At 41.5% G+C, this 22,409-nt stretch overlaps 1 long non-coding RNA gene across 1 annotated transcript; it reads right to left on the bottom strand.

Moving 5' to 3' along the window:
• Positions 1–2,778: 2,778 nt before the first annotated feature.
• Positions 2,779–5,555, bottom strand: LOC120528628. The gene is made up of 3 exons (XR_005633570.1): positions 5,485–5,555; positions 5,218–5,397; positions 2,779–2,813 (listed from the first exon to the last, which is right to left on the bottom strand). It is a non-coding gene; the product is annotated as an uncharacterized LOC120528628 (long non-coding RNA).
• Between the last annotated feature and the right edge of the window lie 16,854 nt (positions 5,556–22,409).

The following is a 22,409-nucleotide window of genomic DNA, read 5'->3' as shown; positions in this document are numbered from 1 at the left end:
AGAATGTAGTAAAATGTGTACTTGCTTGTTATAATATTTAAATCAGTGGTCTTATACTCCAATCCTGGAGGGCTGCAATGGCTGCAGGTTTTCATTCAAACACTTTTCTTAATTAGTGGCCTATTTTTGCTGCTATTGAACTTTTAGAACACTCTAGACGAGAACAGGCCATTCAGCCCAACAAAGCTTGCCAGTCCTATCCACTTATTTCTTCATAAAAAACATCAAGTTGAGTTTTGAAAGTCCCTAAATTCTTACCTGTCTACAACACTACTAAGTAGCTTATTCCAAGTGTCTATCATTCTTTGCCTCCTAATGTTTGTGCGATATTTACCGTTAACAAGTTAACAGTCTTGATCCACTCTAGTTATTCCCTTCATAATTTTAAACACTTCAATCATGTCACCTCTTAATCTTCTTTTGCTTAAACTGTAAAGGCTCAGCTCTTTAAATCTTTCTTTATAATTCATCCCCTGTAGCCCTGGAATCAGCCTAGTCGCTCTTCTCTGGACCTTTTCTAGCACTGCTATGTCCTTTTTTGTAAAACTGCACACATTACTCAAGATGAGGCCTCACCAGTGCGTTGTAAAGCTTGAGCATAACCTCCTTGGACTTGTACTCCACACATCGTGCTATATAACCTAACATTCTGTTAGCCTTCTTAATGGCTTCTAAACACTGTCTGGAAGTCGATAGCTTAGAGTCCACTATGACTCCTAAATCCTTCTCATAAGGTGTACTCTCGATTTTCCGACCACCCATTGTGTATTGAAACATAACATTTTTACTTCCTACCTATAATAGTTTACATTTACTGACATTAAATTTCATCTGCCACAAATGTGCCTAAGCATGAAAGCTGTTCAAGTCCTTTTCTAATGATATAACGGATTCCAAATTGTCTGCTAATCCACCTATGTTGGCATCATCAGCAAACTTAACCAGTGTGTTACTTATATTCCTAAGCTTGTTACTTCTATTCCTATAACTTCTTTTGAATTATGTGGCATGCGGCTGGGGGTGTAGCCCAGCCGGGATGCCCAGGAGGACCGGGGGAGGGCTTGTGCCTCCTCCAGACCACGAGGGGGTGACCGCCCTGGTTGTGTTGGGGGCCACAGGTAGAGGACTTGAAAACCCAACCCTGTAGGGGCCCGTGGCCACTGCCAGGTGGCGCCCCGGTGCCTGAACAACCCTCGACCTCAGCACTTCCTCCACACCAGGAAGTGCTGGGGGAAGAGGAGCAGGGACACCCGGAGGGTTTCCGGGTGTGCAGCCAGCACTTCCGCCACACGGGGGTGTGTCCGCAGAAGATCGCCAGGAAGCAGCTGGAGCCCATCTGGGCTGTTATATAAGGGGCCATCTCCCTTCATTCAGTAGCAAGAGTCGGGTGGAAGAGGACGGAGCTCGGAGAGAGGAGTGGAGGCGGCCAGAAGGAAGACATTTTGTGACTGTGAGGCCTGGACTTTGGGGGATCGGTGCTGGAGGCACTGGGTTGTGCACTGACTTTTGTAAATATAGTTGTAAATAAAATGAGTGTGTTGGGTTTGAAACCGTTGTCCGCCTGTATGTGTCCAGGTCCAGTTCCACAATTAATTTGAATTGACTTGCTCTTGAAGACTCAGACACCCTTAGATGTTTCTTATTTCTTAATTATCTGCCAAGCAATAATGAGACACAAAAAGAAGCCAAAACATGAGCAGCAAACTGTGTCGATCATACAATATCTGAAAATAATGAAAGATGAAGGTCTCAGGAATGCTGATCTGTTCGTGTCCCCAAAACATTAGCACTGTTCTTAAAAGGGAAAATCAACAATTTCGGAAATGCATGCTACTGCACAAAGACAGCAGCAACAAGCCATGGAATTAAAGAATGGATTTAATTAACGACAAGACTCAGTGCCGAATTAAGCAACTGGTTGGAGTGAAATTGGTTAGGATTTGAGACCCTGACTCATTTGGTCTTCTGCTGGCTCACTCACTTCACATTTCATTTCTGTTTGGGTGCCATTTAAGGAAAAAATGAAGCAATTCAGAGGAACAAATCTTAACAAACAAGTTGATTAAGATGAAAGGAAGAAAAGTTAATTAGCAGTGAAAACTGGTCACCAATTAGAAAAAAGGTTAGAATGAACACCTGCGGCCACTGCGGCCCTCCAGGACTGGAGTTTGAGACCACTGATTTAAATCAATACATTCATTTAAATGTTAAAAGTTTTAATTTGGCAAGATAGTTTGTCAGTTTTGCAATCCCATCTGGGTCATAGAGTCTTCCTGTAGTCATTCACTGACTTGGGTTCCTCTGCAATGCATGCAAGCTTCCAACTGCCATTCACGCTTTGTAAGGTTTGTCTGTGCCTGCTCACAGGCATCACTTTTTGCAGTACTTTAATAATAACAATGAATTATGTTTTTATAGTGCTTTACTAAACTACTCAAAGTGCTTTACATAGATAGTGGGGAACCACTTCAACCATCATCACCATGCAGCCTTCACCTGGATGATGTGACGTTTTTGTGCAGGTACACTCACCACAAATTAGCTGTTAGGTGGTGAAGGGATGAGAGAGATATTCGAGCCAGACTGGTCAAGATCATGATGGCCAGATTAGCTAGGACACTGGGGTAGACCCTACTCTTTATGAAAGATTCCCAAGGATCTTATTAAACACAGAGAGTCAGGACCTCAGTTTTACAGATCATTTAAAGGACAGCACAATTTTTACAGCACAGCATCACTAGGATCCACACACAGATCACAGGATAAGCTCCTCCTGGTGGCCTCGTCTACACTTCTTCCAGCAGAAACCTTACCTACAGTAGGAAGTAATAACAAACAGAGAAGTGAATATGAATTGAAATCTCTTCTACAGAAGCTCAGCCTCATCTCCCACATAACTGCAATGCATCATCAGCACTGCAAGCTTCATTTCAGTCTTGCTCAATTCAGTATTTTGCCTCTACTGGGTAAAAGTCCAGGTATAATGCTTGATCCCATAGTGTTAGAAATCGAACTGTTTAGCAATTCCAATTATACTTCAATTAGTCAAACGTTATTTAAGCACTACCCTCTACGGAGGACACTATCACACAGTGTTTTACATAAGAATGGGGTTTATGTGTCACAATTGTATTTTGGCTTTCAGCAGTTTTACATAATGAAGAGCAAAAACAATTCCTTGCAAATCACTACTGTGCTCTGACAAGCACATAGTAATTTTGACAGAGAAGGTCAAGGAGTCCATTAGAATCCTTCAGGTGAGCCAGCGGCCTCATTGTTCAGCTCAGCTCTCAGCCCCACATTCGTATATAGCATCATCTTCACCTACATGATAGAAAACGTCTGGTTTGCTAATCGGACCATAACAACTATTTACACTGATCAACACCCCCTTTTTCTGTCATTTTTATTCTGCATCCTTTGATATTTCGGATGTGTGCTTTTCAGATCATGGTCTGCTATAGAGATACACCAAACCAGTTAATAGATGTTTGCTACATACTTCTATCAGAAAGTGCATGTTTTACTGCGGAATATATATTTTCATGATACTTTAAATCAATTCCACTAAATCTTGGAGCTTCTCAGAAAAAAGCTTGTTTTAAGAAAAGAAATACTAAGTGTAAAGGCATATGCTAAGCTCTGTGTCATATCATATCTAAAGTAAGACAATGCGGCTTATAAGCATTAGAGATAAAACCTGGAAGCTTAAAGTAGCAGGTTCAAGGTCTGAGTGTCAAGGCTCCATAACTCTGTTGCGGTAAACTTCTCTGCTTTTCTTTGTTATACTGTACATGGAATGCATTTAGACAGTGTGTGTACCAGAAAGAAGTACTTTATTAGTAAGAATGATTGAAGATACACCCTCAGATCACTGATTGCTTTGATATTTACAGTCAACCCTTGACATTTCTAGAGGTAAGATCCTTAATCTAACGCAAACTATAAAAACACTAATAGTACAAATAACGAGAATCTTGCCTAGATCAAAGATATTTGGACCCACTTCTGGAGCCGGGATGGGGAGTCGACTTTTCCGACAACCTAAAGACAATATTCAGGGCTTACCACTCACAAGGCAAAAAGTGTGACTTTAAATGTTATATCTGCACATCTTTTAAACAAACAAACAAACTGCAGAATAGCAATATATTGCATCTCCTCTCCTCAGTGTCATTTACTTATTCATTTTGTAAGTATGTGAAATCATATGTGTAGTGACTAAAATGTATGAGGTGCTCATTTTTCTTCAATGCATGGATGTTGTTGTTGCACTCTGGGAAAGATGGCTGACTTACTGTAATATAATGCAGTGATGAGCAGCCATCTTCATGTCAATTGCCCCAAGTACATTATGTGTCTCATTCTGCCTTCATCTGTTGCCCTACTGGTCATTATGGCTGCTATGCAATGCCTCAGTACCCACAGACAAGGCAATTAATCCTTTTGGGACATCTTGTAGTTCTTGACTGAGATGGACCAGTAACAGGTGAGGAGGCAGACATGGTTTTCAGGTGTAATAAGTCAACAAAATAAGAACTGTTTCACAATGTCACCGTACATTAAGATAAATAAATTTCCCATAAAATCGTGCTCATAAATCAATGTCTCCAGGAGTGCAATAAATAAATAGAATTAAAACAAAACCCATCTTCAATGTACTCTCTTTTGTTTCCAGGACACCAGAACAAATCCCTCCTGCAAAGTCCTCACCTTCCCAGTCTGCCACTTAGGTTGGTACCTGCAGACACTCCACCTGACAGATCGAGGTTACAGTATCACCTCCCACGACAAAACCCTCAATAATCTCATAATGCTCGGTGCTCTGCACCTCGATGCTGCAAGGACCAAGTATAAAGATCATTGTCATACATCTCCTGTTGTCTTAAAGTCTGGATTTGTCATCATTTGCAAGTGGTTTTCAAACTTTTCTTTTTATTATTTGACAGTGGGTTCTATTGTGTTGTTTTTGACTCTTTCTGGTTCTTTAGTCCATCTCTAAACATGGATAAACGTAGTTGTTATGTTCTATACTTTGGCCACTAGGTGGAGATAGTAAAGAGGGATAAAGAGAGTGTTACGAAAGCGAGAGAGTTCAGAGGACTAATTGTTTGTCCAGTTGTTGCTTCTAGTTCTTGAATTAAATCTTTAACTTTTGCCACTGAGTCTCTTCATTTATCCTCTGACAACTTAACAAATTGGCGACGAGATACTTACTTGCTTCTAATGGTCTACAATGGCTGTCGCTGCTACTCCGTTTCCTCCGCCATGTCTGCCATGTCCGGGGGAACCTGCTATACCGTTCGAAATGTGGCTGAAAATGTTCAGTAAGTACATGCTGGTTCTTGGTGCATCAGGAGATGAATGGTCAGAAGCACGCAAAAAAGCCTTCATTGTCTGAAAACACAAGACCAGAGATTGTTTTACACGCTTTCAAATTAAGGTATGCCAATGGAGGACGCCATTACGGCTTTACGAGCTTACCTTGCTCCACAGAGAAATGTTGTTGCTGAGCGGCATGCTTTTAGAAAACGCGTTCAGGCTGCTAATGAAACCATTTCACAGTATGTAGCCGCACTACGTGACTTGACAGTTAAATGTGAGTTTGACACTAAACAGGATGAAATGTTATGAGATCAGTTGGTGGAACACGTGGTTAGTCATCGCATACGCGAACGCTTACTTTTAGAAGCTGACTTAACTTTGAATAAAGCTGTTATGATTGCTACACAAATTGAAGCTGCTGGTGAGCAGGCAAAGTTTATTTCGGGAGACAGACCAGTGCCGGTACAAACTTTACACACTAAACCTGCGTCTGCTGCAACAGACCTTTCAAGCCTCCGCGAGTTTCACAACCTAAAGCTGCTGCACCTCCTGTAGCCTCTGTTCGTACTTGCTATCGCTGCGGATCTGAAAAGCATCTTGCAAATGATAAAAACTGCCCTGCTGCTTCTGCTAAATGTAAAAACTGTCAAAAGACTGATCATTTTGCACGGATTTGCCGTTTTCCGCAAAACATGCTCTGTGCAAAAAGTTGCCATACCTGAGCTTCAGATCCTTTACTTAAGTGACCATTCAGCGGCCGATAGAATCCGTTGCAGTGTCACAATGAAAATGTCAACTGCTACTGCACTCGTGGATCTAACTGTGGATTCTGGATCATCCATATCCATTTTGCCTAAATGTATATATAGTATAATGCAAACTTTCAAGGAGAACCTTTACTGCCACCTTCAGTTAAGCTAGTGACTTATTCACGTTCTCCACTCCCTGTGCTTGGTTGCTTACCTGTTACTGTGTCCAAAGGTGATGTTACATGCTCTTTGTCAGTCTTCATAGTGGAGCCTGGGAATGCTTTGTTGGGAATGGATTTAATATAAAGGGTGTGTGTTTTAATGGCAGTACTGTCTTACCATGTGCTACCACAAATTCTATTCCTGTCATGTGTCTTTCTACAGCTCCATCACCTCCGCTTGCCCTAGGTTGTGTAAAAGGCTTCATACATAAAGTTAAAGTATTAGACTCTGTTACTCCAGTATTAACAAAAATCATGTTGTTTGCCACTGTCAGTTCGGCATGATGTCAGTGCAGAGCTAAATCGCATTCTTCAAGCAGGGATTATTGAAAGCATTGATGCCTCTCCCTGGGATTCGCCCATTGTTGGGGTCCAAAAGAGGACTGGGGGTATTCGTATTTGTGTTGACTTGCGAGAACCAAATAAGGCTATTATTACAGACAGCTTTCCTCTTACTCACATTGATGAAATGCTCTCATTGCTGAGAGGAGCAACAGTGTTCTCCACTATTGATTTAGAAAATGCATACTTTCTGCTTTTGCTTCGTGAAGAGAGCTGTGATCTGACTGCCTTTATTACTCATGAAGGACTGTTCAGGTTTAGCATCTGCTCCATCTGCTTTTCCAAAGGCGCTCGCTACAATCTTGCAGGGGTTGCCAAATGTTGCAAACTACTTAGATGATATAATTTTGTGGGGACGAACACAAGCAAACCATGATCAGACACTTCAAGCAGTTCTTAACTGCATAAAAGATGCAGGATTGCAGTTAAACGAGTCAAAATGTCATTTTAATCAGTCCAGTCTGCATTTTCTTGGTCATACTGTTACAGCACAAGGGATAAAACCTGATCAGGAGCATCTTGCTGCGCTTCTGCGTGCTCCAACTCCAATTGATGTTACCAAGTTACGTTGGATTTGCATCTTGGTATAATAGGTTTAATCCCAATTTTGCCATTATTGTAGAACCCTTACGCGCCTGCCTCCGCCAAGATACACAGTTTTCCTGGTCTGAGGAAGCTCAACACAGCTTTCTGTAAGTGAAACAGCTGCTAATTGACAGTCCAGCTCTGGTCTTATTTGACCCTGATTTGCCTACTATAGTTTCCACTGACTCGTCTGATTATGGGCTCGGAGCTGTCCTAGCTCAAGTCCAACCAGACCACATGGAGCGGACTGTTGCCTTTGCGTCTAGGACTCTTACTGCTGCTGAAAGGAAATATTCTACAGTTGAAAAAGAAGCTCTTGGATATGTGTGGGCTGTTGAAAAATGGAGGACTTGCTTGTGGGGTCGGAAATGTATCCTCCATTCTGATCATCAAGCGTTGACCACTCTACTGTCCTCAAAAGGGTCTGATTGTGCAGGCATGTGGATTGCACTCTGGGCAGCACGACTGTTGTGTTTCAACTTTACAGTTGCTTACTGTCCTGGGTCACAGAATTACATTCCCGATTGTCTGTCTCGCTTGCCCTTACCTGCTGCTACTGAGGACATTTCTGCAACTGAACCTGAGTTTGTGGCAATGTTGTCTCCTTCTCTGACTGCCCTCTCACCTGGTGAGTTTGCTTCTGCTTCTGCCTGTTGCAGTGAGTTGTCTGCTGTGCGAAATCAGATTACCTGTGGTTGGCCTTCTTCTCTAAATGCAGTTGACACAGTCCTGCATCCATATTTCAGATTACAAGACAAATTTAGTGCACAAAACGAGTTTGTGTTCTGTGGTGCCCGTCTCATTGCTCCTGTTTCACTGCGTCATACTTTGGTAGTGCTTGCTCATGAAGGTCACCAAGGCATTGTGAGAACTAAACAGCGCCTGCGTGAGCTATACTGGTGGCCAGGTATAGATGATATGGTCGCTGCTAAAGTTAAAAATTGTCAACTGTGCCAGTCATCGGACAAGACAGCTAATCTTTCTGCTGCACCTTTAAAAACTGTTCCATTTCCATTAGAACCCTGGCAAAAGTTGGCCATTGATATAGCGGGTCCATTTGAAACAGCTGTCTGGAATTGTCATTATGCTATAACCCTCATTGATTATCATAGCTAGTGGCCAGAAGTCGCCTTCACTGCTTCTGTCACTGCTCAGAATGTTATAGATTTCCTCACTTTAGTCTTTAGCAGATTTGGAAATCCACATTCCATAGTGTCAGATAATGGATGTCAATTCACATCAACAGACTTTGCAGCATTTCTGAAAGAAAGAAATATACAACACATACGCATTTCAGTATATCATCCAGCTGCAAATGGTGCCATTGAAAGATTTCATTGTGTTCTCAAAGGCTGCATCCAATTTGCTATCTTACAAGCCAAACCCTGGAAACCTGTCATCTCAGAATTCCTTCAGGTATATCGTGCAACACCACATGCTACTACTGGAGTTTCTCCTTTTGAATTTCTTCATGGCTGGAAAACACGCCTCAATGTCCTTCCTCCTCCTATTGCTTGCAAGGCCAATAATGACACTGTTGGTAAGAGAGTTTCTTCCCTTCAACAGAAAATGAAAAACTATACAGATACCAGACGTGGTGCACGGATTCCTGTTTTTCAAAAAGGGGACAAGGTGCGTATTCGGAATCCAATACATGTCCCAAAAGCACACCCAAGATTTTCACAGCCTGTGGAAATTGAAAGAAAAATTGGTCCATGTACTTACCTGGTGGCAGATGGAAAAAAATGGCATTCTTCCAATTTATCTAAGTCAAATACATCTGTGCAAAGTGATGCTTCAAGGAATGCTACAGTGGAATTACCGCCCCAGTCTACATCGACATTAATAACTGTGGTTTCTGACATTCTTCCAGCTCGTATCAGAAGATCCCCTCGTTGGCTTGAGGACTTTGTTACATAATTTGAATTTTGATGGACATATTGTTTGTCCTGTTGTTGCTTCCAATTTTTGAATTAAATCTTTAACTTTTGGCACTGAGTCTCTTCACTTATCCTCTGACAACTTAACAGTAGTGTCACGCACAAGCGCATGAGGAGCAGCTTAAGGATCCGACGTGCAACGTGACAAGTCATGCCAGGGGACAATGGTGGGGTACTGACCTCTCTCTTTTTATTTCCTCAGAAAGGAAGAATCGCCACCGCCATAATCTCGCCCAGATGACTAAAAGAACCGCAGCACTTCCGGGTCCCTTTCTACCCTCTGGTCCCCGTTTGATGACATCAGCTACCCATTCATCACCACGGTTTTCCCAGCATCCCACTGTTTAATTTCCGGCCCGACCCTATAAGTTGTCTGTCTGCCTGCCCTTATGTGTGTGATGATTTTGTTTAAAATTACTGACCGGGCACTGGCTAAGGCCATACGATAACCAGGCTTTCGAGCAAGTAGCCTGCAAGGCGTTAGTCCATGCCATGCCGGACTACCTCTCCCAGCAGGTCTGGAGACATCCTTTTAAGGATATGAATGGCCTTTTGGAGACCCTAGAGCACCAACTGGTGGTAGCCCATCTCAGGAAGTCTAAGAAGCCAGCAGGGATGTGTCACCATACCGGAGCCCACCCATTGTGTTGCGGAGGCTCCAGTTAAGCCGAGGGACAGGGTGCCCACCCCGCTGTGTTGTTTCAAGTGCAGCGAGGTGGAGCCTATTTTCAACACCTGTTCCCTCAACCTCGAGCCGATGGACTGCAGCTTGGCCAAGGGAGAGAGGTACTATGCTCTGTCTAATCCTCGGCGGTTACCAATACGGGAGTGGTTTTGATAAATGAGCACTTGGTGGTGACATTGTTTAACTCCAGGAGTAAAATTACCATTGTTGCTTGCTGTTATATTTTACCGCGACAGTGGGTGACTCCAAGAACAAGCGTAATTTGTGTACATGGAGAGACCAGGTCTTACAGGTCCACAAAGTGTTTCATAATCTGGGAGGGGAATCCAAGACAACTGCTCTTCGCTGTGTTGCCTGAGCCCCCCTTTCCGATTATACTGGAACATGACTGGTCAGAAAGTAAACACAGTGGAGCTGTCACCACTCCAAAACCTAAGTAGGTCTGATTATGGAAGGGCAAGGGGCCCTCCCAGCTGCTCCTACGCCATGCTCCTCGGCAACTAATGATGATGTAGATGGTCAGGGGGAGCTCTTTATTAGCTACGGACCTCGACCTGGAAGTACAACCGGAGAAGGTTCTGGGTCAAGAGGGGTGCTACCTCAGACCAATTACCTGACATGCTCGCTGGCATGGACTATCAATTTCGGTCTATGCCAGCGTCCTTTAAAAGAGAACAGTGGAATGATGATTCCCTGAAGTTTGCCCGGAATGCCATCATGTCTGTAGACGACATATTGTCAGTTGATTCCATTCCACCAGGACCCTACTTTGTTTTGGAAAATGAGTTACTATATCAAGTTGCGAAACACGAAGGTGAGGTACATAAGTTGTTGTTAGTTCCGTGGACCTACCGGCGGGAGGTATACGAACTAGTTCATGCCCACCTCCTAGGTGCCCACCTTGGGGCCGAGAAAAGTTTGGAGAGTTCTATTTGCCTGGCATCAAGGAGGAGGTCCAATGTTTCTGTCTGTCTTGCCAAGTCTGTCAACTACATATGATACCCAGGAGGGTTTGTGCTCCCCTAGTCCGAATTCCCCTTATAGACTTACCCTTTGAGAGGATCAGTGTTGATCTGGTAGGACCTATAGAACCTTTGGTACAAGGCCATAAATATATATTGGTTACGGTTGATTATACAACTCGATATCCTGAAGTGGTTCCCCTGTGAGCCGCCAACTCAAAAAATATCACACGGGAACTATTAAGGGTTTTTTCTCGAGTGGGCATACCTAAAGAAGTTTTTACGGACCATGGTATGCCCTTTACTTCGGATACGTTCAGGGAGGTTGCCAAGTAACTCCGCATTAAGCATCTCAGAACGTCGGTCTATCATCCCCAGATGGACGGATTGGTGGAAAGGTTCAACCAGACCCACAAACAGATGCTCCGCAAGGTAGTTAGCTCGGACGGTAGGGACTGGGATTAACTTTTACCCCTAGTGCTTTTCGCTTACCGGGAGGTGCCACAAACCTCCACAGGGTTTTCTCTTTTTGAACTTCTGTATGGTTGCCAACCCCGGGGCATTTTGGACGTGCTAAAAGATGGTTGGGAAGGGGAGGCACTAACATCCTAGAGTATATCGCATAGTTACAAGATAAGCTAGAGAAAATTTGGCCCCTGCTTAAAGAACATATGTCCAGGGCTCAAGCAGCACAGGCCCGGAATTATAACCGAAACTTCTCCCTGCACGAATTTCACCCGGAAGATCAAGTAATGGTGCTTGTGCCCACTTCTCACTCAAAATTGCTGGCCCATTGGCAAGGCCCATACGAGGTTAATGAGAAAAAAGGGCTCGTGGACTATTTGGTGAGTCAACCAAACTGTTGACCGAGTGAGAGGGTATATCACATTAACCTATTAAAGTCGTGGAGGGACAGGGAAGACCATGCTCCTTCCGGCTGCACTCTCTCCCTTTTCTCAGAAAAAAACAAATTTAACCTCGGCCACAATCTGACTTCCCACCAGTGACAGGAGCTCGAAGGTGCAATCCTGTCTGTCCCAGAAGTGGTCAGTGAAGTTCCAGGCCGGACCTCGCTGATTCAGCATGACATCGTAATGGATCCGGAGGTGGTAGTCAGGGAACAGCCCTATCATCTCCCGGAGGCGAAAAGTGCTGAGGTGGAGCTAGAGGTTCAATGGATGTTGGACATGGACATCATTGAAGAAAGCCATAACCCCTGGTCTAGTCCTATTCTTGTATCTAAGCCAGACAGGTCGTGGAGATTCTGCAATGATTTAAGGCGTCTTAATGAGGTCTCCAAATTTGATGCATATCCCATGCCCCTAGTGGATGAGCTCCTCGACAGGCTGGGGATGGCCCATTATTTGACTACTCTTGATATGACGAAGGGATACTGGCAAATTCACTTAATGGCATCTGCAAGAGAGAAAACGGCCTTCAGCACCCCTAGTGGGCACTGGCAATACAAGGTTCTTCTATTTGGACTCCATGGGGCACCAGCAACCTTCCAGCATCTGGTAGACAGAGTGCTAAGGCCCCACCAGTCCTATTGTGCTGCCTACCTTGATGACGTGGTCATCTTTTCCAGCACCTGGGAGGAACATGTATTGCAGGTGTATGTTATCATCCAGACGCTAGTGAAAGCCGGGCTGCATATCAATCCCCGGAAGTGTTACTTCAGGTTGAACAAAGCCAAATATTTGAGCTACCTGGTGGGAGGGGGACTGGCGACACCACAGTGTTCCAAAATAAAAGACATCCTGGAATGGCCCCTTCCGATAGTCAAGAAACAAGTGCAAGCCTTCTTAAGGACTAGCAAGTTACTACCGCCGGTTTGTACCTTGGTTTTCTGAAAGGGCCGCCCCCTTGACAGATTTGACAAAGAAAATGGCCCCTTTACATGTTCATTGACTTAAAAATGGCCCTCACAATGGTACCTGTTTTGAGAATTCCTGATTTTTCTCTTCCTTTTCTCCTGCAGACTGATGCTTTGGACACAGGTCTAGATGCCGTGCTGAGCCAAAGCATCGATGTTGTTGAGCACCCCGTGATTTACCTGAGCCAGAAACTGTTGGACTGGAAGACAAGGTATGCAGTGGTGGAATGAGAAGCTTTGGCCATCAAGTGGGTGGTAACTTATCTGCGATACTACCTGCTGGGCTGGGAGTTTACCCTGGTGACGGACCATGCCGCTCTCAAATGGATGGCCCTTCACAGGGACTCAAATCCTCGGGTCACTAGGTGGTTTTTGGACTTGCAGCCATCCAAGTTCACCGTCACTTATCGCCAGGGTAAGATCCAAGCCAACACTGATGCTCTCTGATGGGACCCGATAGGTCTGGGCTGAAGGGGGGGTCATGCCACGCACGAGTGCATGGAGAGCAGCTTAAGGACCCAACGCGACAAGTTTTAACAGGGGACAACAGTGGGGTACTAACCTCTCTCTTTTTATTTCCTCAGAAAAGACGAAGCGTCGCTGCCATAATCTCACCCGGACGATTAACAGAACCGCAGCACTTCTGGGTCCCTTTCTACTCTCTGGTCCCCGTTTGATGACATCAGCTACCCATACATCACCAGTTTTCCCAGCATCCCACTGTTTAATTTCTGGTCCTACCCTATAAGTTGTCTGTCTGCCTGCCCTTATGTGTCTGATGAATTTGTTTAAAAATTACAAACCCTTGTTTACAGTATACGGGGCTAAAAACCCCAAATCTTTCAACATGTGCTTTTGTATTTATTACAGTTGAATCAATCCCACAGTCTTTTTCACTACTTCTTGGATGTCTGCCTTGTCGGTCAATACATCGTCTATTCACCCTGTATTGTTTGTAGTGACATCCAAGAAAAAAAAATTTCATGAAGAACGGTGATACAATTCCTGATTCAATGGCCAGGACCATTTCAAGAGGTGGTGAGTGAGGTGATGAACATCTAACTAACTGGACTGCACACTTGTCACCAATGCTATTGGTACCTTCAGGTGTCTCACTAGCATCTTCATCACGATTGAACTCATCACTTGTGCCATTCTTCTTCTTGGTGATTACAGCGAATCAAAAAGATTCTTTAAGAGCTATATTTGCATTCTTTATCCTTTGCTACTTTTTTCCTTACATCCACCATAGTAATTTGTCGCTACCATTGCTGGTACCTGCCATTTTTTCACAAGTTAATTTTATTTTATCATTTAGTTTCACCAGATTCTACAATAACTTCTAGCTTGCAGCTGATGATGTAGTTGGTGCAGAACAGATGTGAACAGATGTGCCTCCTGTTTTGAAGAACTCCCCCTGCTCTCCTGCTAATTTTAAAATTCATTCTAAGTAAAAATGGGGTATTTTTGTGTTGCTTTATTAAAATATTTAAGCATGGATGTTTTGCCAAGACAGATTGTGGATTGGAGGGTGGAGTTTGGCTGGCATGGAGGACCTCCCTTCAGCACTTCCTGGGATTTCAACTTTGCAGGGCATAGGACCGGTGTATCATTACAGATAATTTAAGTTAAAGAACAGCAAGTCTAAACATCATCTGGAAATACACTTCCTATTCATCCATATCGTGCTACAGGAAGTAAAAGGTCCATTCGCTGGTGCAGTTTCACACACGTCCATTAAATATAGCTGAAGTACTGCTGCTGAAGGGACTTAATGCTAATTTCCATGTGCATCATTTCTGGAAAGGTTCACTTAACATTTTTTTATATATCAAAAATACATGTCTTAGGGAAGTTATGAGCATATGGCGGGATACCTGACATGAATTATTTTTATGGAAATTTTGATACTGTTTACTGTTGTTCAGTTTAGGTCCCTATTAAAGCCCACTCTATCAAGAATTTTGTTTCATCACAAAATTTGAGATTTTTACTAAAAAATGATGGTAGATTATTCCTTTAATACTGCACTAATAAAAAGAAGAAGAAAAAAAACAAAAACAGCGAAAACAGGCAAGTTAGGGCAGAGAAAACCTTGCACAAAAGTGTGGCTGGAGCCTGTACCTCTCTCATCGGGCAAAAGACCTCTCAAATGGGTAAAGTTTTTGGGTAAGTCAGTTACTACCTCAAGGCTACGCTGTTGCTGAGGGAGCTGCATGTGAGCCTCTGGTACAAGATTCACCTTAGTTTTTCTGTATTGTTGCTTGTTTTGTAATTGTAAAAAGATCGTCAAGGTCACAAGTGCCTGAAACTAGGGGAGTGAAATCCAGCCATATCGAAGGTCAATGGTATTACTTTCCCAAAGCTGTCTTTATAAAGCCTTAAAACCATGTTCAACTTGAAGTGCTGCTTTAGTCTTTTTTGGCGGGCACAAAAAAGCACTCACCAGGCATGATTACTGCCCGACACACACTGTATTTTGACAGCAGGTCATCAAACCGGTTTTCTCTTCCTCGATGACTTTATACCGCACCATTCTATTAAAGTTATTCTTGCTTAACCCAGGGAAGTTGAATTAACTTTTTGTTCTGCTTTTGGAAGTGTATTCTTTGCTTTTCTTTCTATTTGTTGCTTTTTTGATTGTGCTTGGGATGAAAAAGAAGATGTGCACTCTGTGCTCTCGTGCACCGGCTTGATCTCTTGTCCTTTAGCGCTCCTCATCTGCTTCTTTTCTTCTGTATTTTTCATTATTCCTTTTCTCATTTTTTTTTTGCCTTTTCATCTATTGCTGGTATAGAAGTTGTCACAGAATAACTTGGCTCTTTCTGAAAAATGCAATATGAAGGCTTACTGACATTCTAAAAATGCTCACAATAGTGCATACTGTGCATATAACAAATTCAGCCATTTTAAATCAAATTTATAAAATGTATATTCTAAGAAAAGTAGTTACTGGGAATGAAGTTCTTACTATTTCATTTGGAAAACACTCACTTCTCTCTATTATAAAGGAGGTTAAAAAAATGTACTCTTAAAGAACTTCAAAAGATATAATGTTCTTTAAAGGGTAATAGCAACTTCCTCTTAGCTGATGCTGATGTCTCTTATCTCTAAGACTCACATCAGCCCCTTAGCCACACAGATTAGATAGATCTTTAAAATTCAGGCACTAGGGTTCAGGGTCAATCCCCCCTCATTTGAAGCTGATTACTGTTAAGACTTCATGATTCACAGGAAATACGCTTCACCTTTTTTTTCTCAATATCAGACCTACAGAATGCTTAGCTAGGTTTGATTTACAAGTCAGGATGTGCTTGGTATGTAAAACACACTACTGCTGAGCGGTGTAATAGGAACAAACCTTTAATGTGTGATTACAAATAAAATAATAAGAATAACGTAAATAAATACAACAATATTTGGAGTTGGTGTGCTTACTGATGGTGGGTTTCATTATCCGCAGTAGGTACAAAAAAGCCTGCTTTAGTCTTCATTACAGTGATTTTAAATGGCTCCCATAACATAAGACAGAGAACCTGGGTCGGCGAAATTTATGACAATATTGCCATGCTGCAGTTTATGATGTCTTTATTTTGGTGAAATAAATACATATCTCAACATATTTCATTAAAAAAAATTCATGTACATATCCCTAACAGGTTAATGTAATCCAGAATAAAAGTGGTTAAATGTCTTAACTAAGGGTTATTCAAAAACACACACAAAAAGTGAAAAGAGGAAAAACAATATGGCGCAAAATGAAAGATTAATGAATACAACACAAACGTCTAACATCCAAGTTTGAAAAATCTCAGAACATGTTAATATATAATAATTGTGAGTATAAAGAATTATTATTTGCTTTGTCCTCAAAAGTAAATTACTCAGGGCCTTACACAGTAAACTTCGTCTACTGCTACTTGCCATTATGTAATATATTGTAGTGTCACACACAAAGGCATGGGAGGCAGTCAATGGGCTTGGTTGGGTGTGATATGCAGAGAAATACACTAATGCCTAATTCTCTCTTCCCTCAAGACCTTCTGAACAGAAACCTGTGAAATTCCATCCCTCGCAGTGACATCACTTCCGGTCCCAGCCCCTTGGACACGCCCCTTCCTCCTCAGCAGCTATAAAACACCCACTTTTTCCTCACTCCTCACTCCCATTTTGGACACAGTCAGCAGTGACTTCTCAACCCATACTTTTTTCTAGCAAGATAATTTAATGTATGGGGTGGAACCCCCGAAACCTTTTTTTCTTGTCTTTTTTTGTCTTCTTACCATAGTAACTAATAAAGAATTATTATTTGTATTGTCCTCAACAGCAAATTACTCAGGGCCTTACACAGTAAACTTCTTCTTCACCCTTAGTCATCTACTTCTACTTGCCATAGTGCAATATATTGCAGTGTCACACACGAGCGCATGGGAGGCAGTCAATGGGCTTGGTTGGGTGTGATATGCAGAGAAATTGGTTGGCACAATGCACTAATGTCTCTTTCTCTCTTCCCTCTAGACCTACTGAGCAGAAGCCTGTTTAATTCTAGAACCTTCCCTCTCAGTGATATCACTTCCGGTCCCAGCCCCTGGACACGCCCCTTCCTCCTCAGCAGCTATAAAACACCCACTTTTTCCTCACTCCTCACTCCCATTTTGGACACAGTCAGCAGTGACTTCTCAACCCTTCCTATTTTCTAGCAAGATAATTTAATATATGAGGTGGAACCCCCAAAACCTTTTTTTTCTTGTCTTTTTTTCGTCTTCTTACAATAGTAACTTATAACATTTGGTTGTTACTTATACTGTCGGCTACTGTGTTTTGAGATTTTTAATTTGATATTGTTGCAGGTTTACTGGCACTGCTTATCACTTACTCCCTACTGCTTAATGTAATGCAAATTATTTTTATATAATGTGCCTCAAGCTATGCTTTTCCAACCTTGTTGCTACTGAGCAGCAAGTTTGCTAAAAAAGGAAGGCAACTCCAGTCTTCCTAACTGCAATTCATGCTTTGCACGCTTACTCGCTTGGTCAGTCCCATGTGTTATACGGTACTGCATAGTATATGGACACAGTACATTTACAATTAATTGTTCCCTTGTGGTAAATCATTTACAGGACAGATATGCACAATCAATCTCTTATAAGTTGTATTTTGGATGTACATAATATTGAAAAGGTTTGCCTGTGCCAGTGTGATGGGTCACCAGATGTGTCTGAAAATTACAGTTTTTTGGTTTGTCATTAGTCAACTGATTGATTAAACTGCTCATTTAATTTTTGCATGCTTCTGAAGGTTCTATATGATTTTCATCTAAGCTCAGTTTTCTCAAGATCATACTATTTAAAAGTATTCAGTATTCTAAGGTCCTGTTTTTCATGCTTCCTACCTGCTGGCTGCCAGGCATTCAGGCTCTTCCATTGAATTCTACAATATTTTCATACCTTGTAACACAAGTTAATAATTATTCTCCATTTTATACTCTTCAGCCATTATGAAGAGGTAAAGCTTAATCATCAAGTCAGTTAAGATAAACCACGTCTTAATTTATCGCTCTTTAAGAGACCTTACATTTTAGAAATGTCTCATTGTATAGTTTTGTAGTCATGCTAAATTATATACCCATTATATTTGGAAGTGTTCCCAACTGGTTGTATCTTTTTCAGTTCAATTTCTTCTTGTATTGAAGTCTTCAAAGAGTACAGGCTCAGAATGCTTATAGAGATTTACAGATACAATATGATAACATTTACATACATGATTACAAATCATCTATGGGGTTAGAGCAGACAGTAAAACAGAAATCAGAGCGATCAGTTAAATATAGAAAAGTCACAATTCTCATTAACATGGAGTTGAGATCTGGCAAGCTGACAATGGAAAACAGAAAAACAAAAATGCCAGTTTACAGTATTTCTCCTTGAAGGGCGGTGGTGGGCTCATTTGTTACTGGCAAAACTGCAGTTTTGTTGGCCTAGGCCAGCTGCCCCAGTCCACCCAAATTCAATATGCTCAATCTGAAGGCTGCCAGTCACTCTGATTTAATCCGTGATCAGAGACAGAAGATTAGCACAAAATGACAAATACACTAAATGCGTCAGTGTAAAGAAAACAAGCCACCCTGGGTCCTCTAGCACAACCTGATTTAGGTTAGAAATGGACTGGAGATACCATAAACAAAGCTGATATGTAAATCATTAACTGTTAAATTGAATAGCTTAGAGACTGAGCAACAAACCAAACACCTGACCATCAAACAAAAAAATCCTGATCGAATCCAAGTGCAGAATTATGTGCATTAAATATGTATACGTTAATTGGGCTTATTGTTTCTTGAAACAACAATGTTAAGTTTATGGCTAGTGTGAGAGACAGCCGTCAACTCAGCCCGGCCGGGACATCCTGGAGATGGAAGGATGGGAAAAGGCAGCTATTTGTGGACATTGCCTCCTCCAAAACGCTAGATGGCAGTTACCCTGGAATGCAGCTGAAGACCCAGCAAGCTTTCTGGAATCAGGAGGTGTAGGACAGAGCTTGCTGGGAGGTGTGGAGGAGAGAATTGAGATTATTATTGTGCTTGATGATTATTACTTGCCGTGTTATTGTGGCTGTGGTGTTTAGGGCACTGTTTATAAGAAGAAGAAGAATAAATACCTTCTTGGTGCTATTATCCTGTGTCCGGAGCATCTGTCTGTTGGGGTTAAAGGGGCGACAGCGACACCAAGTGTCTTCACACTAGCTTTTTATTTTACCTTGTTTTGAAAAAGTTTATTTTATTTCATGACTTGTTTTATTGTTTGTGCTATGCTTTGAGTGGTGTTACATGAGCAATTATGTCGTGCATCTGACGTCTCATGGAGGTAACCGTGTCACACATGAGTGCATGAGAGGCATTCAATGGGCTTGGTTGGGTGTGATATAAAGAGAAAGGGGTTGGCACGGTGCACTAATGCCTCTTTCTCTCTTCCCTCCAGACCTTCTGAACAGAAGCCTGTGTAATTCTAGAACTTTCCCTCTCAGTGATATCACTTCCGGTCCAGGCCCCTTGGACACGCCCCTTCCTCCTCCCACTTTTCCCTCACTCCTGTTTTGGACACAGTCACAAGTGATCTCTCAACCCTTCCTATTTTCTTGCGAGAGAATGAAACCACCAAAGCTTTTTTTCTGTCTTTATTGTCTTCTTACAATAGTAACTTATGACATTTGGTCCTTATTTATACTGTCGGCTACGTATTGTGTGTTTTGACATTTTTAATTTGATATTCTTGCAGGTTTACTGGTACTGCTTATCACTTACTCCTTTCTGTTTAATATAATCCAAATTATTTTTATGTAGTGTGCCTCAAGCTATGCTTTTCAAACCTTTAAATATGGCAGCAGACACAGCAATCGGCGGAAATGTGTGCAAATTCTGAAACAATATTAGAGATCACTTTCTTCCCAAGTAGACCGTAGCTCCAGGTTTTTGAACTTCTTTTTGACCTCTGACTTTCGATTTTTGCTCATTTCTCGTTTTCTTGCAGGCAGTACTGCACATTTTCCCAGGGACCTGCAAAACCACAAGGATCAATTCCACTTTTGTGGGTTACAGTAAAATTTTAAACAAAGGTATTTTATCGCCCAAGTACCTTGTTCTGAAAGAAATGATTGATAAAAATAAGTTACCAGTCCAAGGTTTTAGAACACCCCTATTTTACCAGTTTTGACTGAAAGTCAGGCAGTTTAGCGAATAACATGAAATGGTACAAAGGTAAGTGGTAAACTGCCAGAGGTTGAAAAAAGGTTTAGGTTACAAAAATGCCATTATTGTCAGGGAACTTTACAATAGAACTGAATGCCATTTTTAGGCTATAGAAGGATATATTCTTGTGCCCAAGAGGTGGGTTACTACAAAAGGTAGATCAAAAACAGGACTATAAAGGACAGTGGGATTAATGAATGAGGCATACTTCCTGAATACAGAAGAAGGGCAGAACTGGTATCAGTGCTACTAAATTATTATAAGACTTATTTTTCATGACTACTTATACTGTGTTATAGAGTCTTAAAGTTAAAGAATGCAAGAAATTAAGAAAATATATAATACTGTATCTTGTTTTAATGTATTCTTTATTTTTGGAATTTGACGCATACTTTAATAGTTAAGATATTTTTCTGGTTTCGGACATGCAGGTGTGGGGTGGTCAACTTGGGATTTCATTGAAGGCTTAAGCAGAGTCAGAAATTTGAACTATAAGAGGGGCTTCAGGCCTACAACAGGTAGCAAACCAGTTAAATCCAAACCACAAATCATTGCCTCCAGATCTTCTCTCACCTCTTAACCAGGGAACGAAAGATGGATAACCTGGTTGTTCTTCCCAGACCTGCCTGTGGACAGCGTTGGATTCCAAGAACAGAAGAGGGCCACTAACAGTTCTTATTTCTTTTAAGAAATAATTACAGTTACACAAATGCTAAACAGAATTAAAAGCATCATGTAAGTTTAAAATTGTTTTGTAATTTCTATTTGTTTCAGAGTTCTTTAGAAATTCTTAGTTATTCATTATTTCTGTAAATATATTTTGAGAAGAGACACTCTGAAGGCATTAGAAACATTGGCAGTTATGAGATTAAATCTTTTTCTTTTTAGTCAAAAATATTGCTTGTGTACTGATTTGTTTTGTTTAAAAAAATTTGGAAATCTTACTTGAATAGCTCTTAAAAAAAAAACGGCAAATGCAGCATTCAACTAATATAAGAAATCATGGAGGGTTGAGGCACAGGAGTCTGAGGGGTTGAAGTCCCCCTTCCAGACCAGTTTTCCCCACCAGCATAAATTCATAAAAAACATTTTTTTATCTACAGCTTGCATATACAGTGTATTTTAATACATTTATCATAATAAAATTTTACATAATAAACGTGAACTGTATAGAAAATAGTCAAAAATGTGAAATGTGACAATTTTCCCAGAGAACAATGTACTGCAACTTTGACCATATCACTGCTGATGCTGTTCAGTTCCTAGATTCATCATCTAAAATGTAAACTTGCATCATACTCTGTGTTATGCTACAGCCAGGGATTTTCTCCTGGTTTGTATTGCTTCTCTGCTATTTTTTTTGTTTTCATTAAACTTGAGTTATTTTTCTGTTTTTTGTTATTTCTTTTACTTTAGTCCTCCAATAAAGGTGGTTCATATAGAGCAAGCTGAAAATATCTATTTTGGCCATCTATTCTTTTGTTTTCAGTAGGAAAAAATACCACTCAACCATATGCCTCATCGCCGATCTAACTTTGGAGAGTAGGGCTCCTCAACTGCTATAAGGATGTCAAAACAATGTTTATATTAGGTGGAAGCTGTGAGTATTTGACAATCTCCCCACTTGTTGGCATGTATTTTTCTGCTGCTGTTGTTCTTGCATTCTGTATCATGGCGTATGTGTGCCATGTCAATTAACTATAGTATTAGTCAGCTACAGAAAGATTTACCTGTCACCGTTCTTTGTCACTGAAGCACCTCTTGTGGTTGACTTGATGCTCAGGGTTCATTTCCAGGCCATCATGGTATGTAACATGGGCAGGAGCACAGGTCACTTTGCATGGGTATTTGTCTATTTTTATCATGTGTTCTTCTTTTTTGTTTGAGCAGTGTCAGCATTACAGTTCACACTCAGCAGATATTGCTGCTGTTCTTTTCCATTCTGCCATGTCAGCCTCTTGAGCAATGAGCCATAAGAAG

Source organism: Polypterus senegalus, chromosome 4 (assembly GCF_016835505.1).
Source record: "Polypterus senegalus isolate Bchr_013 chromosome 4, ASM1683550v1, whole genome shotgun sequence".
NCBI classification, from domain to species: Eukaryota; Metazoa; Chordata; class Cladistia; order Polypteriformes; family Polypteridae; genus Polypterus; species Polypterus senegalus.
Note: the sequence above shows the minus strand (reverse complement) of the source record. Positions and strands in the feature narration are given on the sequence as shown.